Source organism: Peromyscus leucopus, chromosome 11 (genome assembly GCF_004664715.2).
Source record: "Peromyscus leucopus breed LL Stock chromosome 11, UCI_PerLeu_2.1, whole genome shotgun sequence".
In the NCBI taxonomy this organism is placed as follows: domain Eukaryota; kingdom Metazoa; phylum Chordata; class Mammalia; order Rodentia; family Cricetidae; genus Peromyscus; species Peromyscus leucopus.
The window spans coordinates 28854005-28867300 of record NC_051072.1 but is presented as its reverse complement, the minus strand read 5'-3'; the positions used below and the strand labels follow the sequence as shown (position 1 = coordinate 28867300).

Below are 13296 nucleotides of genomic sequence, written 5' to 3'. Positions count from 1 at the left end.
CAGCAAGCTACCCTGCTCTACATTTGACCTTTGTATAAAACTCATAGGAGCACAGGAAAGTTTAAATAAAGACAACACATTCCCTATAATTTTACTCTGGCCCTTGATCTTGTATTATTAACATACTCCAATGCTTTTGTAGAGATGGGTTAATCAGTCTTGTTCATACTGAAGAGGGCCATGATGGCATCTTAAGCTGTGCATAACGAAGTTCAGTGTTTTCTATTCAGATGGTTCTCAACCATAATGTCATAATTACAGCATTTTTTTTTTCAGCAGCATCACCCACACACTATAATTATAGTTAAAGCTAAGGCTATGTTTACAGGGTACTAAAAGGAGTGCGATTGCTTCATTTTAAGTGATCCATTCACCGCCTCTGTTGGTAGCTGAAATACATACTAATGAAAGAGTCATGGTCCTAATACAGTTTTCTGAACAACAATTTCAGATACCAAGAATCTAAAAGTGAAAAGAAAGCCCTAAAAGCCCCAATATCAAATGAAAAGGTACACACACACACAATTGCCAGTCTGATGCCACAAGGACTCTTGATTTGAAAGTCAAGGGTAGGCAAGATTGTGGAGTGAGCATGCTGGTGGGGACTGTGGATCTCAGAGTTCCCTCGCTTGCTCTGCCTTACTGTGCAGGCTATGGCTAAGCTCCTCTTGTCCGTTTGTAGAATTTCATGGTAGTCATTTTTCTCCTAGGATGTGAGCCTCCAGGATCACCACTCACTCAGTTACAGGGTACCTTTCTTCTGCAGGGCCACTCATTCCTATAAGACATACTTTGTATCCGCTATGAGCCAGACATCCCTCAACGTGCTAAGTAAACAGCAAGAACCAAAATAGAAATTTCTTCTGTCATGGAACTTAAGTCTAACGTGCAGTAGACTCATCCTCTGCGTATCAACCTGAGTGGATAAAGGGAAAGCTTTGATGGTGATGAGTGATGTCAAAGCATCCATAATGTCTTGCACACCAACGTTTCACTCAGTCAGCTTTGGATTGAGACCTACCATTTTCCTTTCCCCTTTATTCCCCCCTTTTCAAATTAGATTTTCATACAATGTATTTTCATAACATTCCTTTCCCTTCCCCAGCTCCCCCCAGATCCTCCCAAATCTCTATCCACACAATCCTTTTTTTTTCACTCTGACAATTTCATACATGTATATACTGAATCGGGGTCATTCTCACTCCATATTACCCTTTCTCGACATCTTTTTCTCTCCCATCGAACCTCCCCCTTTCCAACAAGCCTTTGCCTACTTCGATGACACTTTTCAGCTTTTTTTTTCATCCACTGAGTTTAATTAGGGTTGCTTGCAGGAACATGAGTGGGCATTGTTTACTAGAGCATGGGCAACTTATCAGTTGTTATAGCACGGAAGAAAATGATCCTCTTCACTCAACACTCATGAACAGCCCATTGTCCCTCAGTGAAGGACACACACTTCATCTATGCACTAAGTCTTCCAAAGCCTCTGAGAAAGGAGCTTTGGACTGAGGTTTATCTAGTTATGCCATTTTGAAAACAGAAAAAAAGAGTATTATCATGTCAGAACATTTAGCTGTGCATACAAGCCTCATCTCTTTTATTCCTAGCAATTACTTCTAACAGAGAAGGGGGAACCAGGTCACCATTTCCCAGGTGCCAAACGCTGTGATAAACATTTTACAGAATCTTGTCTAAGAGCATCCCTGTGGAGATGATGAAGCAAGTCGGCCAGGCTGGAGCTGCTTCTCTATGCTTCCTCTCAGCTTGTGGCCCCATCTTTCCCATCAGGTACCCCAGCTGTGCAGAGACTGGAGAGCCCCTCAGGGCTCTCCTTTGGTGCCCCCCTGCTTTTCTATCTGTAAATGGACAAATTAATCTCTCATCCAGACTGCCATACTGGTGGTGAAGCAGAGACCTGGGGCTTCACAGGCTCCTAAGCCTTGCAATTCTTTATGGGTGTAGACAGCAACAGAAAGAATTCGTAACACTGAAGTTTTATGTACAAAATATCTTTTCCTCAAAATTGTACAGCTATTGTCTGAGAGTCTGTGAGACTCATTTCCTTAAGAGATGTGATTCAAGTGTGAGATGTATTACACTAGAGGTAGGGTCTTTTCTATAACCCCGGAGAAGACAGAAAAATGTGAAGTAGTGAATGAAGGGAAGGGCAGGTAGCGTGTTTCCAGTGACCAGGTCACTGTAACCCTGAGACTTGTGGCCAGACTTTCAGAAGGTTATCCCGATTCACAGGAAAGAAAGCTTCTGTTGCGGCGGCGGCGGCGGCGGGGATGGTATTGGGGTTTCTCTGTCCCTCTGAAGACTTGTGCGGGGTATGCCTGGCACAACTTCATGGGGCACGAAGCAATATGTGCTGACAGCACAGCACAGACTGGCGCTCCACAATATTTGCTCTCACAATAATTCAAATTTGGGCTTAACATGTCTTTTTAATACGGAACACTACGAAGAAAGAAAATTTACAGGCTAATTCTCAACAACACATGAAAACTCACAGAACTTAACAAAAAAAAAGGTGTGAGTGGCACTTAAGAATACCTCAAGGACTCATGAATTGCCTCTGAAAATATATCTATTGTAATAGTGTAATGTTTCAGTTTTATAATATTTTATAATGCACATTAACCTTAAGGGAAGGTCTTTCTTTCTATTATTGAAAATAGATTCTTTTCTCATACAATATATCCTAATTATAATTTCCCCTCCTTCCACTTCTCCCAATTCCTCCCCACCTCCCCTAAGGGAAGGTCTTTTATTTTGGATCAAGAATTCAATGGCAGCAATCACTTTATAAAGATGACTTTGTACAGCTGTGCAAAGTCAGACTCTAGCTGTCTGTGGTTCTGGCTTTCCTTGCATATGTATTATGGCATAATTATGGCATGCTCAGATAGTTAGTTGCAAATAGTCATTCCTGGTATCTATCACCAAGTCTTCAAATGTGGTCGGCTTCCATTTGATGGAGTAGCTTTAATAGCAGCAACTGCACAAGTCCTTATTGATTTCCAGACAGTTAATTCTTATTTTACAATATAGTTTATTTCAGAAAGAGTTAGCTATGAAACAAATTAGTAAAGTGAATGTTGTGTTCTCATTACCACATTACCAAATTGAAACTAATTTTTTACAGGAAATTAGAAGATGGCTACCTGCATAAAATGGATGATTAACCTCATAAAATGCCATATCACAAATATGTATACGTTTAGGATAGGAGTTGGTATAACTTCTTAGGGGAACAGATAGGATGCATTTTAGGCTCATGGGCCTCTGCTTTGTATCTTAACGATCCTGAAGTAGTCACAGAGAAGCTGAAACAAATAGACATGGCTGTGTTCCAACAAAAATTCTTTATAGAATATGCATCTGGTCTGAGGGTTAGTTTGCAAGCTCTGGTTTAAATAATTGTTGATCTAAAGAAAAGATGACCTGAAGCTTATTTTGTAACACATGTTGTGAATTGTAGGCAAATGCATTCTTTATAAAACTGATATTTTCGTTATTGTTGTTGTAAATCACTGCCCCATATCAACAGTTTCTTTCAGTATAACACATACTTTTTGACTGTATTCACCCCTCCCTTTTATGGTCAAGTAAATTTGACTAAAAATTCTAAAAACTTTAAATGATTCTGGGGAAATCAAATATCTACACATAAAAGAAGAATATAGGCTCCCAGATCAAGTCATGTGTACAAAAATCTCAAGTCAAGAGGAATCAAATACATACACAAAATGATCAAACTTCAAACAGCTAAGAAACACTGAAGTGAATCCTTATGGTCTTGCAATTGACCAATATATACTATATATTGTGGATCATGTGAAAATATATATCCAAGAAGTCATACATTTAAACAGCTTTTAAAGAAAGACATACAGTCTCATTACTCAGTGCCAAGTACTCTGTTTAGAAAACAATCAGCTCTTGAGTGTTTTGGTTCAAGCTCATATTGTCTCACGTTGCATGCTTGCCACTAGGCCCTCAATTACTTGAAAAGTAATCCCGGTACTTTTGCTTCAACTCTTTATTAAATCCATGCATCTTTTAAAATATGCAACGTAGACTCTTCTTTCTCAGTAAACATGTATCAAATACACAACAAAGCCAATAGTTTTCCTTCAATGTGTAACTGTATATTACCTAAAAAACCCTGTTTATCGTACACAGGAGCTACGTAAATCAAGGGCTTTTCTGGATTGATAGTCGTAGATGTTCGATCCTGGTGATACACACGTCTACCATTTAGAATTTAGGGCTCTCTGGTGACTAAGGAATTGGGTTTGAAGTAGTGTGACTAACTAATCAACAAATGAACAGGCTACAGGCAAGACTGCCAAGGTTGTAGCCCACTATGGGCTCTAAACTTTCCATTGTCACTAAAGAGTGCTCACCACCTCCTGGGGCCATCTAGAAGAATGTTTATTTTGGATTTTGTCCTTGAACATGTATGCTCTCCTTTGCAGAAAATCCACTCTAGGAATCTGCATATAGAGTACACGCAGGCACACTATAATTTCCTGGGAAGGGCTTCGACACACTTTGTAGACTTCTTTTTTTTTTTTTTTTTTTTTTTTGGTTTTTTGAGACAGGGTTTCTCTGTGTAGCTTTTGCGCCTTTCCTGGAACTCACTTGGTAGCCCGGGCTGGCCTCGAATTCACAGAGATCCGCCTGCCTCTGCCTCTCTAGTGCTGGGATTAAAGGCGTGCGCCACCACCGCCCGGCTACTTTGTAGATTTCTAAAGAAAAGTGTTAGCACTTTCTTTTTATTTATTTATTTTTTTATTTTACAATACTATTCAGTTCTACATAATAGCCACAGATTCCCTTGTTCTCTCCCTTCCTGCCCCCCTCCCCTTCCCCCAGCCCACCCCCCATTCCCACCTCCTCCAGATCAAGGTCTCCCCCAAGGACTGGGATTGACCTGGTAGACTCAGTCCAGGCAGGTCCAGTCCCTTCCTCCCAGATTGAGCCAAGTGTCCCTGCATAAGTCCCAGGTTTCAAACAGCTAACTCATGCAATGAGCCCAGGACCTGGTACCACTGCCTAGTGTTATCACTTTCTAACTATTGGTTAGAAAAAGAAAAAGAAGAGAATATTACATGTGTGCTACCAAAAGGACCTTCATCTTAGAGGTTTCCTTATTGATGGCTGAAGCATATGCAGAAAGGAGAAATAGGTTTCTCATAAGTAAGTGGTAAATATGGATTTACCATTTATTATGGTTCGGAACACTATTAGGAATCAGAGGGTCTTTTAAATAATGTTATAACTGGATATTTATCTGATAAAGAGCCCTTGTTTTCCACGCACTCCACGTGAGAACAGCACAGTTTGTAACAAAGCACTAATGTGCATGGCATGATCATTGTCGTCTCTCTCTCTCTCTGGGTATTTGAGGTTGGAAAAGAGTCACCGACAAGTGAATGTTAATGTGGCTGTTTGAAGAATTATCTAACCTCTCCCTTTTTTTCTTCCTGGGTTGGTCTCACACAGCTCAGGCTCACCTTGACCTTGTTATATAATGGGCTGGTCTTAAACTACTAACCTTCCCGGTGCCAACTTGCGAAGAGCTGGGATTGCAGGCAAACCTCACTACATCAGGCTTTATTCTTTGTTTTGCTCTACTAGGAGCAGACACACAGCACTGCAGGGACAGTATCCTCTTTACTCTATGATGGTCTGTTAAGGGTGCCGGTAAGCCATCTTCTCTGTGCTCTCATTTTCCTTGTATAGAGCGTATAGTTCTACCTGCCTGCCCGCTGTTTCTGAAAAGCAAGGAAGAGGGTTGGGGTGCAAGCACCAAGAGACTGCTCGGCATTGTCTGGAGATTAGGGCTGCATGTGAGTCAGGCAGAGTTTACCCCTCATTTGGGTGCTAGAGCGAGCCAACATAAACACTACTCTCCTTATAAACCATCGACAGAATCCATGTTTACTTACTGAGTCGCTGACTGAGTCTTTTATAAACAAGTGGACTGTCAAGAATTCACAGTCAGCTTCGATGTCAGGACCTAGTCAGTACTGCTTTCCAGTGCACGCCCAGAGCCCAAGTCCTTTGTAACACAGGGATGGTGTATGTGCCATCCAACACACACTGTGCGAGCCTTTCTTCTGCCATGTTGTATCTCACTTAGCAGTACTGACAGGCAACGAGTTTTTTTTTTTTTTTCCTTTTATTGAAAATACATTTTTCCCCCTCACGTAATATATTCTGGTTATAGTTTACTTTTCTTTCTTCTCTCAGTTCCTCCCCATGACCATCTGGATCTACCTGCCTCTGTCTCTCATTAGAAAACAGACAGGCTTCTAAGAGATAATGATAAAATAAAATAAAAGATAACACAAAAACTAACACATCGGAATAGTACAAAACAAACGAACAGAAGGAAAAGAACCCAGGAAAAGGCTCAAGAAACAGATACCTATGCAGAGAACTGTTGGTTTGAACATTCAGGAATCCCATAAAAGCACTAAACCGAAAGCCATAATGTACATGCAAATGGCCTACAGGGTAAAAAGAGAGAAGAAATAATATAAACAACAAAAAAGAAAAAAAAGGGAGCTATGCCCTGACAGGATATTATGATACTAAAAACCTTCAAAGATGCCTTTGAGTTTGTTTCCTGTTGGCCATCTATTGCTGAGCATGCAGCCTACCCTAAGAGTAGCCTGTTTTCCCAGTGAGACTCCCTTGGAGGAAGTTAAATTTCCATTTGCAAACAAGGCAATGAGTTCTTTTTTTTTTTTTCCCCGAGACAGGGTTTCTCTGTGTAGCTTTGTGCCTTTCCTAGATCTCGCTCTGTAGACCAGGCTGGCCTCGAACTCACAGAGATCCGCCTGCCTCTGCCTCCTGAGTGCTGGGATTAAAGGCATGCGCCACCACCGCCTGGCGGCAATGTTGAAATTATCCAATTAAAAAAAAAAGAGCTCTTGAAGCTGAGAGGGTGGTTCACTTCTGTTGGAGCAGAGATGATTTGTAATCAGGAGTCGGGCTTTCTTACCCCGAGCAGCTCCATAGGGGTCTTCTATAATATACCCCAATGTCAAGTGGCTCTAACTTCATTACCAGATTTTAAAGTTCAGCGGAATGTGGTGGTATTGTGTTACCCAAAATATTGTGCACCCTAATAAACTTAATCTGGGGTCAGAGAACAGAACAGCCACTAGATATAGAGGCTAGAAATTGGTGGCACTTACACCTTTAATCCTAGCCTTCTGGAGGCATGGATCTCTGTGAGTTCAAGGCCACATTGGGAACAGCCAGGTATGGTGACACACACCTTTAATCCCACAAAGTGAGCCTTTAATCCCAGGGAGTGATGGCAGAAAGCAGAAAGGTGTATAAGGCATGAAGACCAGAAACTAGAAGCTTTTAGCTGGTTAAGCTTTCAGGCTTTCAATAAGCAGTTAGCTGAGATTCATTCTGGATGAGGACTCAGAGGCTTCCAGTCTGAGGAAACAGGACCAGCTGAGGAACTGGCGAGGTGAGGTAGCTGTGGCTTGTTCTGCTTTTCTGATCTTCCAGCATTCACCCCAATACCTGGCTTCAGGTTTGTTTTTATTAATAAGACCTTTTAAGATTCCTGCTACAGTGGAAAGCTTTTAGGAAAGATTCTAAGTATAATGGATGAGAGAGTATGTTTAATCCTCCTTTTTTATGAATCAGCAATTAAGGACATAAAGGAAACTGAAGTGCTGAGGGAGAACTTGGGGGAACCATTTTTTTTTCCTACATTTCTTTCACTGAAAACTCAGCATGTTCTAAAAACTTAGAGGAACTATAAGATACAAGGATTTAGAAGATACAGCCCCAAATGTTAAGGACTGCACAGTTTACTAATGGGGGTCAGAAAATGCACAAAAGTTTATATTTGGCTGAAATAATATTTATTTTATAACACATATTAGAGTTGATTGGGGGTTAGTTGCACAGTGTTCAATTTAATATATTTTGGACTAAAATAAGAGCCACAAGAGTGTGCAATACATGCCATGTAAGTTTAGAAAGGGTCTAGGTACTGCTGCTTAAATATAACATTTATAAGAACTTTATGAATTGGCTATTTAGAGGCCTTTCTGCTAAATGGACCTAGAATTAAGCTGCCCCTAAACACTTGTCTTTCTTTCTATAGATTCCTGCAGCTCTCAGGCCTCATTGGAGAAGCCTCTTTCTGCAGCAGATGGTGGTTAACACAGGGCTCCATGACCAGCCAGTGTGCAGAGGGTACGAGACTGTGGAGTGCTCAGCTCTAAGTGAGACATCTGTATCACATCCCCACCTCCCGAGGATCAGAGATCATGGCAGAAGAGGAGGTAGAAAGATGGTCAGAGCAAGAGGTGGTGGATGACCGCCGAGAAACAGTGCTTGTGCGCACACAACACACAACACACAACACACGAACTCACAGCACGCACAAGACCTGGATGAGATCAAGGCAGACACAGTTCCAGCATGGATGGCAGAGGGGCTCAGGAAGTTGTACCCTGTCCGAGGAGCCTCTGGCAACTGATGGCTTCTGGGAGAAGGAGAGTTAGCTTGCTTCAGATTCACCCCTGATAGGCTGCCCTTGTTCCAGCGGATGGAGTGTCAGGAGCCATTGTCACAAATTGCTGCAGGCCAGGATGCAATTAAGCTTATAGCAATTAATAATTCAGGTGTCAAGCCACCAGAGGAATGTTTCTCAGATGGGACACCCTGTCTGGCAAAGCTTACAGGTCCTTGACTCTGAATACTATGCTTTTACCTATAATTTCTTGTGCAATAACAGCTATGGTATCTCCCTATTACTATGCATTCTCAAGTAATGTGTACATGTAATCTCATGATTACACCACAGTCTTATGGGCACACATATTTATGGGTGGTCAAGAAGATGGTTTCTCATTTAACTGTATAATTTTGATGAACAGAAACATACTGAAATATGCTTCACAACTAAACCTATTGTTCCCTGTGGACTGTAGACACTTAGAGGTCTTGTTCTCCATCCTTAGCCACTGACAAGACAAATTAGCCAAAGTGTCCTTGTGAAACTTTCACAGAGTGGAATTGCAGGTGCCTGGACTTGTTGGATGAAAACCCTTCAGAAGAATTATAGTGACTAGAAGTGATAGTGCGGGTGTCTGGTCTTGGTGTATCTCAGTCCTTCTAGAGATCAATAGCACCTATGTTGCCCTAAGCGTCCTCTACCATCTCTGCCTTATCAACACCTCCCTTCTCTGATTCAAAAAACAATTAACACTTATTTCTACACCAGTTTTTAATGCAAGATTTTAGGCTCAATAGACTAATTATATATAGGTTCTGAGATTCAGGTGATAAACAGAAAAGGGCTATCAACTGACTAACCATGTCCAGATATTATTAATCACACAAAATAGTAGACACACTCTTTGTCTTTTCCTCAAATCTCTCATTGGTTTAGTTTCTTCCCTTGTACCCGTGTAGCTGTTCCTTAAAGAGATGAGGCAGAACTTTACAACCTGCAGGTGTGGTCAGTCACCATTAAGCTGACCAAGTCTTTGCCAAGTGTGACTCTTATCAGAGTGCTTGTCCCTGAGAGTTTGCTTTGTAGTTTTTTTAATTACTAACAAGTTGTTAATGAATATATATATATATATATATATACACATACTTGGGAATTGGTAATGGGTAGAAGAATAAAGATGAAGAGAAGAAAAAAGGTGGAAGAATAAAAAGAAACAAAGAGAAACATGAAGAGACCCAAAGAAACCACAAGAAACTAAGTACAGAAACAGAGACATGAGAGAAGCAAGATGTGTGTGAACGGATTCCTTTGCCCTCAGATCGTTAGATATTTTTTCACTTGTTGTTGCGTCCTTTTCTGGCCCCTGAAGAGAGTTTTGGGGCTGGACCCCAAAGGCTCTTGTTAATGAACTATACCCATGCATATCCTGGCAGCACTAAGAGGATTCTGACTTTAAAAGCAAGTCCATGAAGTTGGGAGGGAAAAGAGGTGTTTGGGAAAGTACATGAAGAGTTAGAGGGAGGGAATGGATTTGATTAAAATACATTATATTCATGCATGAAGTTCGCAAACAATACATTAAAAAATACAAAATGTCATTATAATAGCTATAGAGACACAGGCACAAAGAAGTAATGAACAGACATTCTCATGTAGGACATAAGCCATGGATCAGGGACTTAAAGTCATGCTGTCTACTTCAGAGAGTGAATTTTTACACTGCATTATATGAGTTCTCTTTTGAGAGAAAGAGAATCAAGGGTTTCCAAGATGGAGCATGTATCTTCTTGGGAAGATTAGGAAATGTTTTATGTAGAGTAATATTTAAAAACATGCCTAAGGGACAAACAAACAAACAAACAACCATGCTGGACTGTTCATGCCAGGAGGAAAGAGGTACATTCTGGAAAGGGGATATGATAATGCGAGGATGCAAGGAACAGAAGTATGGACGTTGTGCTGGCTCATTGTGAGCCTTCACTTGATCAGATTGAGACACAGAAGAGCAGAGTATACTTCGAGGTGTGTGTATTAAGGTGTTTAGAGAAGCCTGCCATGTGTGACCGCAGATAAGGAAAAAGGAACTTTCCTGAAAGTGGGCAACACTTCTCCAAAAGGTGGGGGCCCCAGAGGAACAAAGCTGGAGGAAGGGAGAAGACTCTGTGTGTCAGGACCTGCGGCATGAGTGCTTTTGTAGCTGTTATAGTCGGATACACACACACACACACACACACACACACACACAAACACACACAATTTGTTCTGTTCTTTGAAGCACCAAAATAAACACTGATAGAGTTCTTGTTCTGTTCTGTCAGGACCTGAGATCACCTTGGAGAGCAGCTTCCAGCTACACCTGTGAGAAATTATTTAGCCCTTGCACATGCCTGTGAGGTGTCAGGGTACAAATATTTAGTTCCAAGATGACTTTTTAAAATGAGGGGGAAATTTTCCTCAGAAGGACACACGGTCCTGTAAATCCTCCTCTCCATAAGTGTAATAAAATCTTGACTTAAAGTTCATCAAATCTCTGAAAGGGTTTTTATTTTATTTTTCTTAATGGGGCATTGTTTTCAACCTGAGAGTTTATAAACTTGTGCATAGGGCTATTAATTATGTGTTCTTGGTGTATTTTATGTTGAACACCAGCTTTACAGGTAATACTACTTGATTAGAAAAAACTGAGGTCTTTGCTAGAATCAGGCCAGTATTTTCTCATGGTGTAGACTCCAGTGTCATGTGTATATCACAAGTAAGTGTCTATGGCATAGTGTAGCACACATGGGAAGGTGATGTGAGCATTTGGGTCTATCTATCCTGATGAGCTGCTCGTGTGTGTTCTGTGTGGCTTGTGCTCACCGATACAAATGTTGTTTAGCACAGGTCTTACTTTATCAAATCATCTCTACAATCAAAGGAAGACTGTATAGATTGATAAAGAAAAATGAGAGGATAGGATATTTGTCTCATGAATCTTAAATGGTCTTATTAATAAAAACAAACCTGGAGCCAGGTATTGGGGTGAATGCTGGAAGATCAGAGAAGCAGAACAAGCCACAGCTTCCTCACCTCGCCAGATCCTCAGCTGATCCTGTTTCCTCAGACTGGAAGTCTCTGAGTTCTCATCCAAATAGATCTCAGCTGAACTGTTGCTCAAAATCCTAAAAGCTTAACCAGCATCTAGTTCTTCATCCTCACGCCTTAAATACCTTTCTGCCATCCCTTCCTGGGATTAAAGGCGTGAGTCACCATGCCTACCTGTTTCCAGTGTGGCCTTGAACTCACAGAGATCCAGGTGGATCTCTGCCTCTGGGATGCTTGTGTGCACTATTTTCTGGCCTCTATATCTAGTGGCTGTTCTGTTCTCTGACCCCAGATAAGTTTATTAGGGTGCACAGTATTTTGGGGAACACAATACCACCACAGATATTTCTGTGGGTGAGGATATCAGAATGCTCGATTTTTTTTTTTTTTTTTTTTTTACCAGATCTAGACAATAATTTTCTAGCTTTCTTACTTGCCACAAACAGGAAATCATTACATTCAAAATGATAGGTACTCATTGGTCATCATCCAACCTTGGATTTTGTCAAGACATGATGGGTAAGCTCCTCAGACCTTGGGAGCTGATAAAGGAAATGGCTCGGGGAAGCCATGCTGGGCAGTTGAAGGGAGAACAGAGAGCAGCGTGTGCTGTTTATGTGTAGAGGATGATTCTGAGGTGTTGCATGTGCGGTTAGTCAATATTCTTAACTGACTCTGCCCCGTCTTATTACAGAAAACAATTGATACTACTCATTCATGATACTGAATGAAAAGTTGTTGGACAAACCAAACATAACCCATACTGCCCCTCCTTCTGCAACCTCTTGTGCTTCTTAGGGAGCAGATGAACAGTTTGATCTTTCTGAAACCAGGGAGTTGTGAAGGGTGTGCTGTCTGGCACAAATGACAAATAGGTGACATTGACCATTTCCTGAAAGTTTTTTTTTTTTTTTTTTTTTTTTTGGTTTTTCGAGACAAAGTTTCTCTGTGTAGTTTTAGTGCCTTTCCTGGAACTTGCTCTGTAGACCAGGCTGGCCTCGAACTCACAGAGATCTGCCTGCCTCTGCCTCCCTAGTGCTGGGATTAAAGGCATGCACCACCACCACCACCACCACCACCACCACCACCACCGCCCTGTGTAATTTACTGAAAGTATTATCATTCCACACTTTGCGTCACTTGCAAAGGAATGATATTTAAACCTCACATTACAAATTTATTGTACAATTTACTCCTAAAATCCAAATTTTGGTTCTTTGACACTGTAATTACAAACAATGAAAGCAACAGCTTAAAATTAATTAAATATACCCTTTCTCTTCCTTTTATTTTATTTTGCATGAAATGGACTCTAGAATATACTTTTTCAAATAAAGGAAAAAAAATCTATCCCTAGAATCTAATTAAATACGCTCCTACTAGGAGATCATGAAATTTTGGTGATGTAAAGGAGTTAGAAAGAACATAAAACATAACCATTGAGTTAAAGCTCAATATAATTTATTTGTGTAGCACATACAATCTATTGAATTTGGTATACTATGCTAATGTACACACTAAAAGAGCAGGATTGGGGTTGAAGACTTGGGATCCCAGCACCCACCCATACATAACTTAACCAGTGGCTGTACCACTGACGAAAGTGACCACAGATGCACACAAATGAGCAAACATTCCAAATTCCAGTAGGTACATGGTATCATGGAACAATGAACAAAGTTCCATGGTAGAACAGACGA

At 40.9% G+C, this 13296-nt stretch overlaps 1 protein-coding gene across 4 annotated transcripts in view; it reads right to left on the bottom strand.

Annotated features, from left to right (window-relative positions):
• Ghr (growth hormone receptor) overlaps nucleotides 1-13296 on the bottom strand; it is a 246328-nt gene that overhangs the window by 54794 nt on the left and 178238 nt on the right. The window lies entirely within an intron of this gene.